We start from the raw sequence: 17,984 nt of genomic DNA on the forward strand, positions 1-17,984 counted from the left end.
CCAATAATTGCCAGCTAAGAGACTCTAGAGATATAAAGACAAGAAAGATATAGTCCCTACCTTTGAGGATCTCCAAGTCTACAAAAAGGGAAACAGGCATGTTAACAAATAAATGCTAAAGTTACATAGGTGCAAAATTAGAAATCTGTATGTGGTTCTACAGGTTCCAAAGAAGGGAATGTTCAATTCTATCCAAAGGGCAGAACGGGCTTCCTTAAGGAGGTACACCTTTTCTGTTTTGAAAGATGTTCAAAAATCAACGGTACACTAGTGTGTGGGACTCAGAGTGGGTAATGTATTCCAGTTGAAGCAGCAGGAGCAATGACATAAGGTGAGAAATAGTAAGGTGTGTTCAGGTAACTATAAAAAGCTTAGTTGCCTGGTATCTACGGTTCTGAGGTGGGGAAAAGGAGTAGAGTGAGATAATGTGGGGCAGGGAGTCATATGTCAGAGCCAAAGACTTTGAACTTTATCTCATAGGGACTCATAAGCCATGGGCTGGTCATTTATATTTATTTCCTAGCCTAGATCATCCTGATTCAGAGTGGCTATTATGGATAATGATTACTGTGATAGATTGCTTGCAAACAGTTGCCACCATTCGCCTCTCTGTATCCATGGCTTGGGTAGTCCCCTTCACTCTGACTCCGGGCTTGGCCATATGACTTGCTTTGGACAATGTGACAATAAAAAACATGAGACTTGAAAAGTGTTTGCACTTCGGGGCTGTTCCTGGGAACCATGCAGCCATCACCATGTGAATAAGTCCAGACTAGCCTGTTGGAGATACATGACCAGTCTCCCAGTCACCCCAGCCATCACCAGCACCCACTCCAGATACGCAAGTGATGCCACACTAGACCAATAGTTTCTCTTAATACACACTAATCAGAGAAAATCAGAAAGACAGAAAGAAGGAAACATGTCACCCATAGTTGTGCTACCTAAATATAACCATTATAAGCTTTTTTAAGACCTTTATTTCCAATCTTTTTCTCTGCACAGATTTGTTTTCTATATGGTTATAATATTTCTATAGGGGCAATTTTGCATCTTGCTTTTTCAATTGTATTTTTAAAAGTATGTTTTTTCATTTTGTACTCTTCAAAACTACCATAATGGATATGGTATTATCCATCAATGGATGGATAATAGTCCATCAAGTGAATGAACAATGATTTCTCAGCTGTTGTTGCCTAATTAGGTATACGCTGCAATGAATCTGCATAACCATAAAGCTCTTTCCAGATTTAGGATTATTTCCTTAGAATATTCACATTAAGTAGAGTAATTGGTTCAAAAGGTATGAATATCTTTTAGAGCCAATACATGTCGACAACTTTCACAAAGGATTTCATACCAATTTACACACCTATCAACATTGTCTGAGTACCCATTTCACCAAAGGCTCATAGGCCCCATGGAGTTTTCGTTCTTGTTCATTTTGTTTTGCTTTCCATCTTCGTTAATTTGGGTGAGAAATGAATTCTGGTTTCCATTTTCATTATTTCTTCAATAATTAGTAAGGTTGAAGAGTTGGAAAGTCACACTTTCTCAGTGCCTATCAGAGCAATAAGCTAGCTGATTTTTTTTTAAGCTTCAGTGCATGGTTGTGTATCCTAGCTGTTAGTTTTTTTTTTCAGCTCTCTATGTGAGCCACCACTGCCACAGTATGACAACTGACAGCTGGGTGGTGTGGTTCCACAACTTGGAAACGAAGCCAGGCCAAGGGGGTGAGAGCACTGAATCTTAACCACTAGCCCACCAGGGCTGGCTCTAGCTGATTTCTTTCTTTTTTTTTTTTTGTGAGGAAGATCAGCCCTGAGCTAACATCCATGCTAATCATCCTCTTTTTGCTGAGGAAGACTGGCTCTGAGCTAACATCTACTGCCAATCCTCCTCCTTCCCCCCTCCCAAAGCCCCAATAGATAGTTGTATGTCATAGTTGCACATCCTTCTAGTTGTCTAGCTGATTTCTTAAAATAACTTTCTTCATATAATCCACACAATAGCTGCTTCCAAATTTTGATATAGGAAAGTACTTGGAAGTAGCTATCTGTCTGAATCTGTTTGCACAGCAATTTACAAATACTGAGAAGATGTCAGTCGTCCACATCTAAGAATGGGCCTACCCACATGAAGATTATTGGTGGGAGCCTAAACTTCCCCCAAGCTACCTCTTGGCATTGTCAAAGAAAAACCAGAGCTGGACAGTAATTAAAGCAGTAAAAACAAATTCTATTCAAGACTACTGCAATAGATAAGAGACCTCAGTACAGAACAGGGCTCAGTTCTGAATACAGCATGGGCAAGTGGGAATCTATAGCCAAGGAGCAGGATGGGGGTCAATGGATGGAAAATTACTAAGAGGAAACATCAAGAGTACGGGGGATTCTGGTTAAACTGACCTAATGAGACTCCTTGCTAAAGATAGGCCAAGGTGATCTGACATCACCTGGGGGATGGTGGGGGATGCAGAACCTGATCAGATATCAAAGGGGATCAGATATAGAGGATGGGAAGTTCTGGTTAAATAGGCTTAGTGGGGTTCTTGCTAAACTGGATTTTATAAGGAAGTGCACAGATGGGCCTAGGAGAAGGCTCAGGAGCCTGACTAAAGTTTGGTCAAGCAAAGAATCTTTGTCAGCATCATCAGGGAATCCACACCACAATATTGTTCCAATTTACAGATGAGTACCCTAAGACTTGGAGATTTTAAGAAACTTGCTCAAGAGTCCCATGGATATACAAATATCAGAAAATGTAAACAGGATATCAGGGTAGGGTGGATGGGGTTCCTCAGTTCATAGAACAAAAATCAAACGAAGTAGCAAGAAGGATAACACGTCATTACAAGATCTTTCTTGTATATCTCAAATACAACCACTTCTTATATCTCTACTGCTGCCACCCCAGATCAAACCACATCATGCTCACCTTGATAACTACAGTAATCTGCTAGCTAGTTCCCCTCACCCCACCCAGGCTCCTCTACAGTCTATGTTCCACATGTCTCCTAAATATTTCAGCAATCATCATGTTCCTCTTATTCATTTGGCAGACAAGGAAACTTGCATAGGTAATTCTGGTCAACTTCCTCTCACAATGCTTTAGTTCCCCCAACCCCAAGGGAAACAAAAGAACTAAAATTGTATGATCCCGGGGCCAGCCCCATGGCCTAGTGGTTAAGTTCAGTGTGCTCTGCTTCGGTAGCCTGGATTTGGTTCCTAGGCGTGACCTACACCACTTGTCAGCAGCCATGCTGTGGTGGCAACCCACATACAAAATAGAGGAAGACTGGTGCAGATGTTAGCTTGGAGCAAATCTTCCTCAACAAAAAAATGTGTGTGAGCCCAAGCTGACCCATTCCCTACCTGTAGGACTTGGGCCTTGCCCATGTCTGGATGGAAAAGCAGCCTGACCATTGTCTCGGCTACCCTAAATAGTCTCCCTCACTCTCCTTGCTCAATTCCCAGCTGCCAGATGGCAAGTGTCGGGGGAAGAGGGAGAATCTCCCTCTGCCCTTTCCCTTAAGGTTCTTATGGCTGGCCAAATAATTAACAAGACAGGTTATCAGGAGAAAATAATACCAAGTTTAATAACATGTATACATGGGAGAAAGCAGGGACGCTGCATTTCTCAACACAATAGCAGAAATTCTCGTCTTAAATACCATGTTCAGCCAACGACAAAGGAGGATGTTGGGGGTGGGGGGAGTCAGTTACAGGAGATTACCACTAAAGCACAGTAAACAAGAGTAAGGTTATTATGCAGATTTAAGGCCTCACCTTCCACATTGATAAGCCTCTAGAAATGAGGCCATCCCCCCTCTTCCCAAAACAGAGAGGGAGATACCTTTACAAATGGAGATTTCCCTTATAAATGTAAATGATTGTCTGGCAACTCCTCGCAGGGCCATCCAGAGAATGTGGCCAGAGAGACAGAACTTCCAATAAGATGGGCTTGTTGGTGACTTTTCTATTGTAACCTCTATCCTACATTATCTTTACAGCGATCATGATAGATCTGTTCCAGGAAGGAGCCACCATGTCAAATTCTTTAGGCAGTTAGTGGGGGAGGTCAAACGTCCCTCAGAAAAAACAATCAAGGTAAAGAGATATATTTTAGGATGGCCAAATCTTGATCTCCCACAAGAGAAAGCCCTTCGTTTTGGTTTTCACTCCATAAATCTTGAGTAGCTGCTACGAGACAGGTGCTGTGATATTTACTAGGAACAGGATGGTAAACAAGACACAAATGGTTCTAGTATTTTGGAGCTTACATTCTAGCAAAGGATACAGACAAAACAAGTAAATAAACAAAGAGAAAGTTGACACTGTGTGATAAGCACTAGGAAGAAAGCAGAGTATTAGATTAGATTAGAAAGTAAAAGGGAGGGGGCTGACTTAGAGCTGAGATTCGAAGGAAGAGAAGGAAGGGTGGGGTTGGGGTAAGGAGAGGCAGAAAAACAGTAAGTTCAAAGGCCCTGAGGTGGAACAAAAATCGTCAAGTTCAGTAAATTGAAAGAAGACCAGAATGTTCTTGGTGCACAGTAAACATGAAATGTGCCTGCAAGGTGGTCAAGAATCCAATTATGTAAGGCCTTAGAGACTAGGGTAAGGAGTTTGGATTTTATTCAAGGTACACTGGCAAGGTATTGAAGAGTTAAGTAGGGAAGAGAAATAATCAAATATCTCTTGACAGTTCGTGGGAAATGGATTGAAATGGTTAAGGGTGACAGTGGGAAGACCAGGTAAGAGGCTGTGGCTCTGGTCATTGAGAGATAATGGTGGTTCGGACTGGGCTGGTGGCCACGAAGATGGAAAGAAGTAGAGGGATCTAAAGATATATTTTGGAGGTAGAATCAAAGGAAATTGCTAAAAAAAATCCACTTTCATTAAATAGTAATAGATTCGTTTCATTAATAATAAAAGAAATTAAATATCCCTAGATCAACACGGCAAAAATATATGTAGAGTATTCTATAAAGAAAAAAATAAGTTATATTGCCATGTATGATTTAAAGAAATTATTCTGAAGATCTTAGATGAAATATGGTATTAAAAAATCTGTATGAACCGTTATATAAATGCCATCAGATTTGTAAAAACACATCATTCTAATTCACCTGAAATGGAAAAAAAAGTTATATTCAGGCCCTTATAATTGGATGACTGATGACTCACAAAATGTTTAATCATTTAAAAACATTTTTTTAACAGAAATTGCTGATGGATTAGATGTAGAAGGTGGAATCAAGAATGGCTCCAAGGTTTCTGGTTGAGCAATCAGTTGGTTGGCATCGACTTTTAATGAGACAAGGATAACTGAGCAGGGCATGAGGTAAAGGTTGTACACAGGAATTAAAAGTTCAGTTCTGGACATGTTAAGTTTGAGATGGGCCTTGTCTTCTTGACTCGGAATAATGTAAACACAAGATGGTTCTTGATGAAAATAAACGTGACCTACATTGACACAACACCAAATTGAGAACTAATGACAGAGGGGAAAAAAGAGGAAAATGTATAAAAGACTGTCCAAAAATAAAAGCACCCAAAATTGCTGTGTTTCTTAGAGAATTTATTTGAAACTTTCAAATAATAACACTATGAGGTAGGTATAGGATTATTGCTCTCTTATAGATGAGTAAATGAAATGAATGGAAACTTAAAAAAACTCATCTAAACTACGCAGCTAATAAAGAGAGGAGTTAGGACTATATAAATTGTAATAATTTATGGTAAATGTAGGAAAAGATTACCTTATTTTTCTGTGACATTGTGTCAAACTGTAAATTATTGTCCCCAGCTCCAAACCAGTCCTTCTATATTCTGGCTGATGATGCCAGGGCTTGGGACTCTGCCAACCACATCTCTGCCAGTAGGAGGAGCTCGAGAGACAGACTGTCAGGCTGGAAAGGGAGGAAGAGACTTGCTCCTCCCTATCTGCTCCCTACACCTTGACGGCAGCAGTTCCTTCCCACAGCAGCATCTGAAGCCAGCTGGCAGCTTTTTCAACATTTGCAGAGCCAGCTTCATTGTCACTGCACCTCAACCGCAGAGACAGCAGCCCTAGTTGGCAGTGCCTATCCTCTGAGGTCTGGGTCCCAGTCCCCTCCTCTAAGTTTCTAAGTTTTTTTTTTTCTTTGCTGAGGAAGATTCGCCCTGAGCTAACATCTGTTGCCAATCTTCCTCTTTTTTTGCTTGAAGAAATTTCGCCCTGAGCTGTGCCAATCTTTCTCTATATTGTATGTGGGTCACCGCCACAGCATGGCTAATGAGTGGTGTGGGTCCGTGCCCGGGATCCGAACCCTCAAACCTGGACTGCCGAAGCAGAGCACGCTGAACTTAACCACTAAGCCACGGGGCTGGCCCGAACTAAGTTTCTAAGTTTTAATAAGTCCAACCTCTTCCTTTTGTTCACTCAGCCATGACACCTTAGAGTTCTCTTTTTATTCTTTCATAGTTAACAATTCTTTGTATTAAATTCTTTTTTAAAATTATAACCTATTATTTATTTTAGAATTGAATACAGAGTTATAGGCTGTCCCTTCAACAGTGATTTTTCTAGACTATCCTAAAGCAAAGGGATAATTGCAATTTTTCAAGAAAATTTATTGTATAAAGTTTTCTTTTGTCCAATACAACTCAATTTGGATTCCATACATAAGGAGAGCCCTGTTCCAAGTAACTCTTTTTTCTCCTCCAGAACTTATTTATTTTGCATAACTGAAACTTTGTACCCTTTGACCAATACCTCCCCATATCCCTCTCCCCCAGGCCCAGACAGCCACAGTTCTACTCTCTGCTTCCATGTAGTTGACTATTTTAGATTCCACATATAAGTGAGATCATGCAGTATTTGTCTTTTGTTTAACTAACTGGTGTGGTTTCTGTCTCCTGACTGACCTTGGCTGATACAGGCCTGAAAAATGAAAATTACCAGCCAATGTCACTTGTGAATACAGATGCTAAATCATAAATAAAATTTTAGTAAACTCAGCAGCAAAATGGTTAGAGGCACAACCTGTGGCCATGAAATGGATCGCCCTGGTGGAGCAGGCCTAATTAGCTAAATCCTTCATTTAATATCTTCTTTTTTTAAAAAAGTTATTTTATTGAGGTCTTATGGGCTTATAACATTGTGTAAATTTCAGGTGTACATTATATTTCAGTTTCTGTATAGACTGCATCGTGTTCACCATCAGTAGTCTAGTTTCTATCCATCATCATATATAGGTATCCCTTTCACCCTCCCCCCACCCCCTTCCCCTCTGGTAACCACCAATCTGTTCTCTGTATCTGTGTTTGTCCCACATATATCTATATCTATCCCACATATGAATGAAATCATACAGTATTTGTCTTTCTCTGTTTGACTTATTTCACTTAGTGTAATACCCTCAAGGTACACGTGTTGTCGCAAATGGCACGATTTTGTCTTTTTTTATGGCTGAGTAGTATTCCATTGTATATATATACCATATCTTCTTTTTCGATTCATCCGTTGTTGGGCACTTAGGTTGCTTCCACGTCTTGTCTATTGTGAATAATGCTGCGATAAACACAGGGCTACATGTATTTTTTTGAATTATTGATTTCATGTTCTTTGGATAAATACCCAGTAGTGGAATAGCTGGATCATATGGTATTTCTATTTTTAATTTTTTGAGAAATCTCCATACTGTTTTCCATAGTGGCTGCACCAGTTTGCATTCTCACCAGCAGTGTATGAGGGTTCCCTTTTCTCCACATCCATTTAATACATTCTTATGGAGCACCACCTACATGCAAGACACAGTCAGGAACAGGCCACAAGACTGGGAGAAAATGTTTGTAAATCATATATCAGATAAAGAATTATATCTAGAATATATAAATAACTCTTACAACTCAAGAAGCCAAATAACTCAATTTAAAAACAGGCAAAAGATCTGAATAGACATTTCACCAAAGGATATAAATGAGTGGCCAATAAGTACATGAAAAGATGCTCAAGATCATTAGGGAAATTCAAAGTAAAACCACAAGGACATACCACTTCACACCCTTAAGAATGGCTATAATCAAAAAGACAATAACAAGCGTTGGTGAGAATGTGGAGAAGCTGGATCCCTCAAAGATTGCTGGTGAGAATGTAAAAAGGTACAGCCACTTTGGAAAACAGTTTGGTAGTTTATTAAAAAGTTAAATATAAATTTACCATATGACCCAGCAATTCCACTCCTAGGTGTGTACCCAAAAGAAATTAAATGTCTATACCAAGACTTGTATTCAAATGTTCATAGCAGCATTATTCATAATAGCCAAAAATTGGAAATAATTCAAATGTCCACCAACTGGTGAATGGATAGACAAAATTCAGTATTCTGAAGTACAGTTCATTGAAGAAAGCTGGATAAATCATTGGTTCTTTCCCTTTATTTACCAGCCTTAAAAATAACGATTTGCTTTTCTAACATTCACCAAAGATGACCAATAAATTTTTGCGTTCCTTTTTTTGAGTAATCATGATGAATTCATTGATTGATAAATATTTGATGTGTTTAGTTTCTATTCTTAATAGCTTTCAAATTGATACATATTCATGTAAAATACAGAGAAGAAGAAAAAAGTCATTCGGGCCGGCCCCGTGGCTTAGCGGTTAAGTGCACACGCTCCGCTGCTGGCGGCCCGGGTTCGGATCCCGGGCGCACACTGACACACCGCTTCTCTGGCCATGCTGAGGCGGTGTCCCACATACAGCAACTAGAAGGATGTGCAACTATGACATACAACTATCTACTGGGGCTTTGGGAGAAAAATAAAAATAAAAAATAAAAATAAAAGAATGCTTTTAAAAAAAAAAAAAGAAAAAAGTCATCCATAATCATGTGCACCAGACGCAACCACTATTAGCATTTTGGTTTGTTTCGTTCCGGTCTTTTTTCTACACATAGTTTCAAGGGGTGAGAACATATTAGCTTCCAAATATTTCAGCGTTTCTTCAACACAAATGTGAACACAGCCATGTGCTAGAAAGCTCTAGAGAAAGGGCTGAAGGCCAGTCTCTGGCCTTCCAAGAGCTCAGCGCAGTGGTCCTATTATCGTAACTTGACAATAATAAACAATCATTCTCCCATGAATCCTGTGCAGTCTAGCAGGGAAGAAACTATGAATATAAATAACTATAATTCAGGGTAAAAAATATTAAGTGGCATGAAAGGAAAATTCTAAGGAAGGTGAGAGGAAGGAGAGATGATTTCTATTGATCATGTTGCCTTCCCAAGACACTGCCTTCCCAAGCTGAATCACCTCTGCTCTGTGGCATCTCTTAAGATGTTACTATGATTACCTAAAAAAGAAAAGAAAGACTCTAGATCAGTTCTCCTTGGCCATACGTTAGAAGCATCTGGGCTGCTTTTAAAGATTGCAGGCTGCACTGCAGACCAATTACGTCAAAATTTGGGGGGAGAGACCCAAGCATCAGCATTTTAAAAAAATTCCCCAGATGATTCCAATGTGCAGCCAAGGTTGAGAAATTGACAGACTGTTATTGTGTCCAAAGCCCTATGCTAAATTCTATGCAGTGCTGTAAAAACCATAAAACGCATGCCTGTATATGGAGGCACCTCGTTTTTTAATAACATGCTATTCTTACATAAAGTAAATTTTCCTTGTGCATTTTTGTCCATTCAAGCAATTAAAGATAAACAGGCTAGTCATTTGAATTCATAACTGTTTGTACCTTATTAATTGCCCACTCTAACGGAACTAGTGGACTTAAGATGCAAATGGGAACTGCAAGTTCAAAGCTATTAAAAAGTTAATGATTTATCTCCCCCACCGTTGTTGCAGAAAGATGACTATTTGATAACACTCATGTTTATTTTGAAAGGAAAGGAGATGCCTCCTCTAAAGAATGATTCCAAACTCCATCCCCTTCATCTAGAAGTCTAAAATTGTAGCCGCCTTTAAAAAATTTTTTATTGTGAAACAATTTCAAACTTAGAGAAAAGTTGCAAAAATGGTACAGAGAAATCCCATATATCCCCTTCACCCAAATTCATCAATTGTTACCATTTTACCACTTTCGCTTTATCATTCTCTCTCCATAGACAGATGATAGATATAGATAGGTGTAAATAGATGTAGACAGTTTTGATCCTATGAGTTTATCATGCCCCTTTACCTCCTAAATACTTCAGAGTATATTTCCCAAGAATAAAAGTATTCTTTTACATAACCATAGTTTATTCATAAGAATCAGGAAATTTAATGTTGCTATAATACTATTATCCAATCTATAGTTCATATTCAAATTTTTCCCACTGTCCCAATAATGTCCTTTCTAGCACTTTTTTCCAGTCCAGGACCCAACCAAGAGTACTATGCATGGCATTTAGTTGTCATGTCTTTCCAGTCTCCTTTCATCAGAAAACGTCCCTTGGGAGGAGGAAGTCAAGATGGCGGCGTGGGCAGACTCTGAACTCACCTCCTCCCGCGGACACAGCCAATTTACAACTACTCGTGGAAAAATTACCCCTGAGACAGAACTGAAAACTGGATAAGAGGAACTCCTGCAACAAGGGACAATCCTAAATGAGATAGAAGATGCAGAAACTCCCTTCTGGAGAGGAAAAACGCTGCCTTCACAAGGTGCAGCGCCTCACAGCGGCCCGGGAGCCACCCAAAGAGAGACTTTTATTAGTAAGTTGAATATGCTTGACATGTCAACTATAAACTAGCAACAATAAAGTCATTTGAATATTTAAAAAAAGAAAAGGAAAGCGTTCCTTGGCCTTCTTTGCCTTTCTTGACATTGACAGTTGTGAAGAGTCTAGGCCAGTTATATTATGGAAAGTCCCTCAATCTGGGTTTGTCTAATGTTTTCTCATGATTAGATTGAGTTACACATTTTTGTGTAAGAGATCTTGTGTCCTTCTTGGGGTACTACATTAGGAGATTCATGAAATCAGCTTGTCCCATTACTGGTGAGGTTAACTTCGATCACTTGGTTAAGGTCGTGTCCCGTGTCTGCCAGTTTTCCCCATTGTAAGTAAAGTTACTAATTTTCCCCTTGTAATGTCATTTTTGGGGACTTGCAAGGCTGGAACTAAGATGAGGTGAGAGAGGCACTTAGGGCACAAAATGTAAGCAGACACTCACTCTCAGGGGCGTGCAAGTGCTAGTCCAGCCCCTGATCGGGAGATACTATTCTCCCTTTTTGAAAACACCTTGTCACTTAAGCAATTCCTCTGCCATCTCTTATCAGGCTGAGGAGACAAACTTAAAATTATGTTACCAAATTTGAAAAATAAAATTGAAATCAAATTCTGACATCAAGTTTAGCCTAAATGAGAAGAGGAAGCAGGAGGCGCAATCCAGGTGGATGGGGATAAAAAGAATAAAAGCAGAGCAAATGAGAAAAGGTATGTTGGGCAAAACGTCACTGGCTCGGAGCAGAGGGTACAGGTCAGGATTACTGTGCAGGCCTCCTAACTGGACCCCCAAAGCCCATCTCTGTCCCCCTTCAGTCCATCCCAACACAGAAACCTGAGTGTGCCTTTAAAACCAGAAGGGCCATCATGTTAATCCTCTCGCTCTCCCAGTGAAAGGCTAATTGCTCACCAGGCCCTGCAGAGCCGCCCCCATCCACCTTTGAGACCTCTTCTCCCACCACTGCTGTAGCTCTCAAGCTGCTCTGCTAGAACAAAGCAAGCTCACCCACCTCGCCTCAGGGACTTTGTGCTAGTTCCCTGGCCTGGACATTGTGTCCCAGATAGCCATGAGGCTCCCTCCCTCCCCTCCTTCAGATTGCTGCTCAACCTCCTCAGTGAGGCCTTCTCTGACTACCCCAAAGCTTCCTCCCTGTTAACTCCCACTCCCTGTCTCCCCTCTAGCCACCTGATGTACAATGTGTTTCTTTGTTTTATCTACTCCACCCCACCAGAACGCAAACCCCACCAAGGTAGGGATTTTTGTCAGTTTTGCTTACTTCTAGATCTCCAGTCCCTAGAACATGCCTGGTACATAAAAGCTCAGTAAATATGTGTGTGTGTGTGTGTGTGTGTGTGTGTGTGTGTGTGTGACAGAGATAGGAAGGGAAAGGAGAGCAAATAAGGTTGAGAGGTAGGTTGGAACTCGATGCTATTGACTCTCTAACAGAATGGATTTATCACGTAGCTTAAGGAAAGATCCTAGCAACCTGATTACATGGCCATATGTTTAAATTTGAAAAGTAAAATGCTTAAGCTGCAATCAGTTAAAACATCATCTCTTTCCATTCCAGTGTCCCCTCCCTCACACTTCCTGTAGTGGCATTGTCCTGCATTAATTTAGCTAAGCTGGAACTATATTCTCTGTATGGTTCCAGGTTAGCGTTGGCCACTGGAGACACTTTGTGGGAGGCAGACGTCAACTAGCAGTCATATTTCGGAGGCTCTGAAGGTTAGTCCAGGGTGCTAGGCACTGTGGCAGCTTGCACGCAGCGTCACTGATCTGACCCCCCACTTAGATGGCACTGGCCATTACTCAAGCCCACAGCTCCTTTGGCTGCTGCCAGATCTCCTCCTTCCACATTCAGCTCTCCTTCCCAACTGCTCCTCCAGCTGACCTATAGTGACTTTGGGCTCAAAAACAGACAAAGGCACCAGCTCCCACAGCTGCCAAAGATCTAACCCTATAATGAGTCCCTTACCCTCTATCACTAATGGCAGTTCTGCTTCTCTGATGAACCCTGATATACTTCCCATCGTGCTCAGTGGCATTGGAGTGGCCACAGGCATTGTGGGGACCCAACTAAGGGGAAGTTGAGTTGGAGATACTTTTTGCTAGGATTCAGAGAGATATATTTAAATGGTTTGCAATCACTTCCATGAACGGTTAAGTCATCGTTAGCCATCCCAAATAGGAATGGCTCCCAGGAATTTCCTATGGCCCACTGCCAGAGGACATATGGCAATATGATCATGTCTTAGGGCACCTGGTACCTAAAGTACATGGGTAGTGGATAAAAAACGAGGTTTAAAATGTACATAGTCAGAAGCAAGTCTGTGGAAAGTTCTTCCAATCGTATTATGTGATTTTTTTTTCAGATTTTATAATGTTGCTAGTATTTGCCAGCTTTTCAACATTTGTAATTTGTTATAATTTTTCTCATTCCAAATAATTATTCACTTTTGTAATTAACGTTGTATTATTAAGTTTGTATTATTGTTCTTAAAGAGGGCCCCCAAACTGCATAAGCTTCAGGACCCATGAGACCTGGATCATCTCCTGCTCTTAAATATCAAGCTGGAGAAGTTGGCTTCTATCCTGGAGGCAATCAGGAACCATCACAGGATTATGGCAGAAGAATGGAATAATTAGACCCGTACCAAGCGGTGGTATGCTGGAGCAGGATCACATTGGCTCATTAGAGTTAACTGTTAAATTCTCAGGAATTTTACAAAGTGATTGACATCACATCAGTAGCTTAAAATCAACCACTGTGGGAGTATTTATACCACAGAAATTGGCAAATGCTACAAATCAAGCCTTCCTCCACCTCCACCCCCACCCCCAGAGAGCCGGATGTTAAACTGATGCCAACACACCATTGGTACCAAATGATTTCCTTGGTCATAAATCTTCATGAGAAAATATACTCAGAATTAATTTACTCTCAAGTGTAGCTGATAGAGACAGGGGTTAGGGAGGGCGGAACAGATAGAGGCCATCACAGAGGAGACAGAGCTTAGAAGCTTTGAGTACCCGAAGAAGAGGAATAAAGAAAAAGGATGGGAAACTCTCAAGACAAACAAAACTGTACCCATCCCCCAACTTTGCCTAAGATGAATCCTGCTGTTCTACAATTCTATAGCGGGGTGGTCACTGCAATGGAGATTTTTGAGTTTGTGTGTTATGTGCCATGCCTCAGCCACTTGGGGAAGCACTGATTATGACATGCAATTTGATATTCTAAACTGGATTTAGAATCACAATAGGTCATTGTCTTTGCCTCTTGGAGAATTTCAAAATGTATATTAAAGTAAATATAAAGAGACATATTTTCACTAATATTCTAAAATTATACAGATCACATTTCATCTAGTCTAAGGTGTTATGATTATATGATACACCATTCTTTTACATATAAAAGTAAGACAAAATGCTGCCAACTATACTGTGATGTGCCATTGACCACCAGATGAAAACTGATGTTAAAATGTGAAAAAAAATGTGAGTCTCAGAATCAGTGAAATGAAATAGCCCTTGGAAATCTCCTAGGCTAAAAGCATTGTTCGAGAAATGAGGAAATTCTAGCTCTGGAAGGGCAAACCATCTACTTAAGGTCATAGGCCTAGTTAGTGACAGAGTTGAAAATGGAACACAGTTATCCCCCTGCCTCCATCAGAGCTCACAGGAATAGAGAATTTCATACATCAGAGATGGCGATAAGGGTTAGTTGGGAGGTTCCTTCCAACTCTGAGAATATGATGTGCTAAAATGTATGAATCATTCTTAGATAAATCAGAAAATGCTATATAAGACAGAATGATAGCATTTACTAAAACAGCCTCCATACCAAGCACTGGTTCCTGTTACAGATTTCCAGTATCTATAACAGTGCCAAGCTGATGTATTTATTGGCACATTGTAGGTTCTCAAAAAATATTAGATGAATATATCTGGCTCGATGACTATCTCAATGACTTTGAGCCAGGTACTTCATCTCTCTGGAGTCTGTTTCTTCATTCATAAAATGTGCATACTAATATCCATCTCTCAGGTGCATAGCAAGGGTCAAATGAGATGGGCGTATAAGTACACCTGGCACAGTAGCTGGCCAATGGTGGGAACATTAATGTTAGTTTCCTTCACCTCTTAAGTCATTGTTGTTAGATTCAAAGTCGTTTAAATGCCAACTTCATAAGGCCATTCAGAAAAACCAATATTCCTATAGAGTCTAGTGCTCTAGACTTGTGCAGTCCAATATGGTAGCCACTAGCCAAATGTAGCTATTCAAATTTACAATTAAATTAAATAGAATTTAAAATTTATTTCCTCAGTCATCTTAGCCACATTTCAAGAATTCAATATTCATATGTGGCTAGTGGCTGATGTACTGGCCAGCACAGATACAGAACATTTCCAGCATCATAGAAAGTTCTATCAGACAGTGCTGCTCTACCCTAACAAGAGTAGTACTGCTCATGGTTTTCTCCTCAACCCAAGTAAAGATGGTCCCTAACATTTTGTACCAAACTTCACTTGATTAATGTATTTGTGCGCCCTCCTGTGGCTAGAGATGGAAACCAGTGTGTGTTTGAGGTGAAGCAGCACATTTATTAAAAGGATAGTTTAGAAATCTTTAGTAATCTGACCGCTAGAAAGAAAAGTAACATAAAACAGCATATGCATTTTGAATTCTCCAGAGACTATGTACTAAGGAAAATCCGTTTGAGAAGGTCTGATGGTGTAATCATATTATTCCTAAATCGCAAAACCCTACGCTTGTGAGATAGACACCCTGTTTAAACAAAGGCCAGTACTCTGTAAGTGTCTAAAAGTGAGGAGAGACAAGCAGGATTATTCGATGAAGAATGGCAACAAACAAGCTGGAACCTGTGGCTTCCCCAGTGTGGATTGGGGTGGGGGTGGGGACTGCTCAACTGGGACTCAACTTCCCATTGGATGAAAGGGACTCCTGTTTCTGGGTGCCGGGCACGTGGCCCTTCCTGGCACTCCCCTACACAGCTGGCACCTAAGCTCTCAGCCTGCTTGGTGTCTGATCCCAAAAGTTTATTCCCACCTTCCCACTCACCATGCCAGGCTGTTCCCATGCTTGCACAATAAAAATGGAGGCCAGCACGGCAGGGTGGGGCCTCCCCTGGAACAGTCGGTGCCAGAGTTCAGCAGCCCCGCCCAAGCACCATCTCCACAGGATGCACAGAGCCTGGGGGGCCTGGGCAGCCGCTGACTCTTCTGCCCAGGGTTCCAGCCTCACCAGTGCCACTCCTGGTGTGGGGAACAAAAAAAAAACCTAAACTCTTTGTAAAGGTTTATTTTTTTTCTGAAGACAACATTAATATATCATTTCCACACACACACACACAAATCAGAGATCTTCTGGGTCGATGAACAAGTGGAGGTGCTGGGAGGGTGACCCGCTGGGAGAGGGCATGGAAGCTCTGTGCCCTTTCCCCATACCTCGCCCTGTGCATCTCTTCCATCTGACTTCCTGAGTTATATCCTTTTATAATAAAATGGCAATCTATAAACAGATTATTCCCACACTCAACTAACAGTTCCAGATTACAGAAAAGCATGGAAAACTCTGTAATTCGTTTTATGAGGACAGTACAACCCTGAAATCTAATCTTGAAGAATGGTCGGGGGGAAAAAAAAAACAGAAGACCAAGGCGCTAGATGAAAAACTGTAAATAAAATAATAGCAAACAGAATTCAATAATACATTAATAGAATCATTCACCATGACCAAGTAGGATTTAGCCCAGGAATGTAAAGACTTCTGTTTATCAGATCATTTTATTTAAAAAATAGATAAAATAAAATCTTATAGACTAAAATCAGAAGACACAGAAGTATTAAGAAAAAAATAAAGATCACCAGAATCCTGTCACCTAAAGAGAATGACTAAGATAGCTAAATACAAGCTTTCACTACACATTGTGGTATTCCCCCACCCCCGCCCACACCCGCTTGTTTACTTAGCTTTAAAAGATGCGCAGTAAGCAACGCACGTGGCCCAAAAGTAGCTGCCTCCTGGGATCTGGCCGCGTGGCCAGGCACAGCTTCCCGGTCCCTCCACCACACGGAGCATGCTCAGTTGCAAGCGTTGGCTTGAACCCGGTGTAGAGTACTTCAACTCAGCGCAGCCACCCCTCGGATTCAGCAACTAGGCGTACACTATGCTTCATGCATTGTCTCTGAGAGTAAGCATTGTCTCTGAGAGTAAGTGCCAAGTCACATCCCTCCTAGTGCAGCTGCAACTCATCAATCAGGAGTTGCACAATGAATGTTTTTGAAAACCAGGTACAAGCTGACCCGCTAACATTCCACATTTATCTTAGCTCGCTACATTCTAGGGAGCAAATATGCATAGTGTTGCTTTTTCTTTGCTTTTTAAAAACATAGTTTTACTGAGATGCAATTCACACACTGTACAGTTCATCCATCTAAAATGTACAATTGACTGGGTTTTAGTATATTCACAGGTTTGTGCAACTATAGCCACAATCTAATTTTAGAACATTTTCATCCTCCCTGAAAGAAACCCTGACCCATTAGCAGTCACTCCCAATTTTCCCCCCAAACCTCCCAACCCTAGGCAATCGCTAACCTACTTCGTGTCTCCAATGGATTTGCCTATTCTGGACATTTCATATAAACGGAATCATACAAAATGTGGCTTTTTATGCCTGGCTTCTTTCACTTAGCATAATATTTTTAAAGTTCATCCATGTTGTAGTATGTATCAGTACTTCATTTCTTTTTATTGCCAAATAATATTCCATTGTATGGATATACCACATTTTATTTATCCATTCATCAGCTGGTGCACATTTTTGGGTTGTTTCCACTTTTTGGCTATTATGAATTGCTATGAACATTCCTGTACAACTTTTTGCATGAATAAATGTTTTCATTTCTCTCGGGTACATACCTAGGAGTGGAATTGCTGGGTCATGTGATAACTCTGTATTTAATTTTTGGAGGAAATGCCAAACTTTTCTAAAGCAGCTGCACCATTCCTACCAGCAATGTTTGAGGGTTCCAGTTTCTCCACAGCTTTGTTGACACTTGTTTGTCTTTTTTTGTGTGTGTGAGGAAGATCAGCCCTGTGCTAACATCTGCCAATCCTCCTCTTTTTTTGCTGAGGAAGACTGGCCCTGGGCTAACATCCGTGCCCATCTTCCTCCACTTTATATGGGACGCTGCCATAGCATGGCTTGACAAGCAGTGCATCGGTGCCCGCCCGGGATCTGAACCGGCGAACCC

The 17,984-nt window shown here is 40.8% G+C and overlaps 1 protein-coding gene across 1 annotated transcript in view; it reads right to left on the minus strand.

Moving 5' to 3' along the window:
• REPS2 (RALBP1 associated Eps domain containing 2) overlaps window positions 1–16,947 on the minus strand; it is a 261,022-nt gene extending 244,075 nt beyond the window's left edge. Inside the window, exon 1 of the mRNA XM_087427758.1 lies at window positions 16,727–16,947. The gene's annotated coding sequence lies outside the window, so the exon portion shown is untranslated. The remainder of the gene's footprint in view (window positions 1–16,726) is intronic.
• Window positions 16,948–17,984: the final 1,037 nt, after the last annotated feature.

Source organism: Ceratotherium simum, chromosome X (genome assembly GCF_057802395.1).
Source record: "Ceratotherium simum simum isolate JZ-2026a chromosome X, ASM5780239v1, whole genome shotgun sequence".
NCBI classification, from domain to species: Eukaryota; Metazoa; Chordata; class Mammalia; order Perissodactyla; family Rhinocerotidae; genus Ceratotherium; species Ceratotherium simum.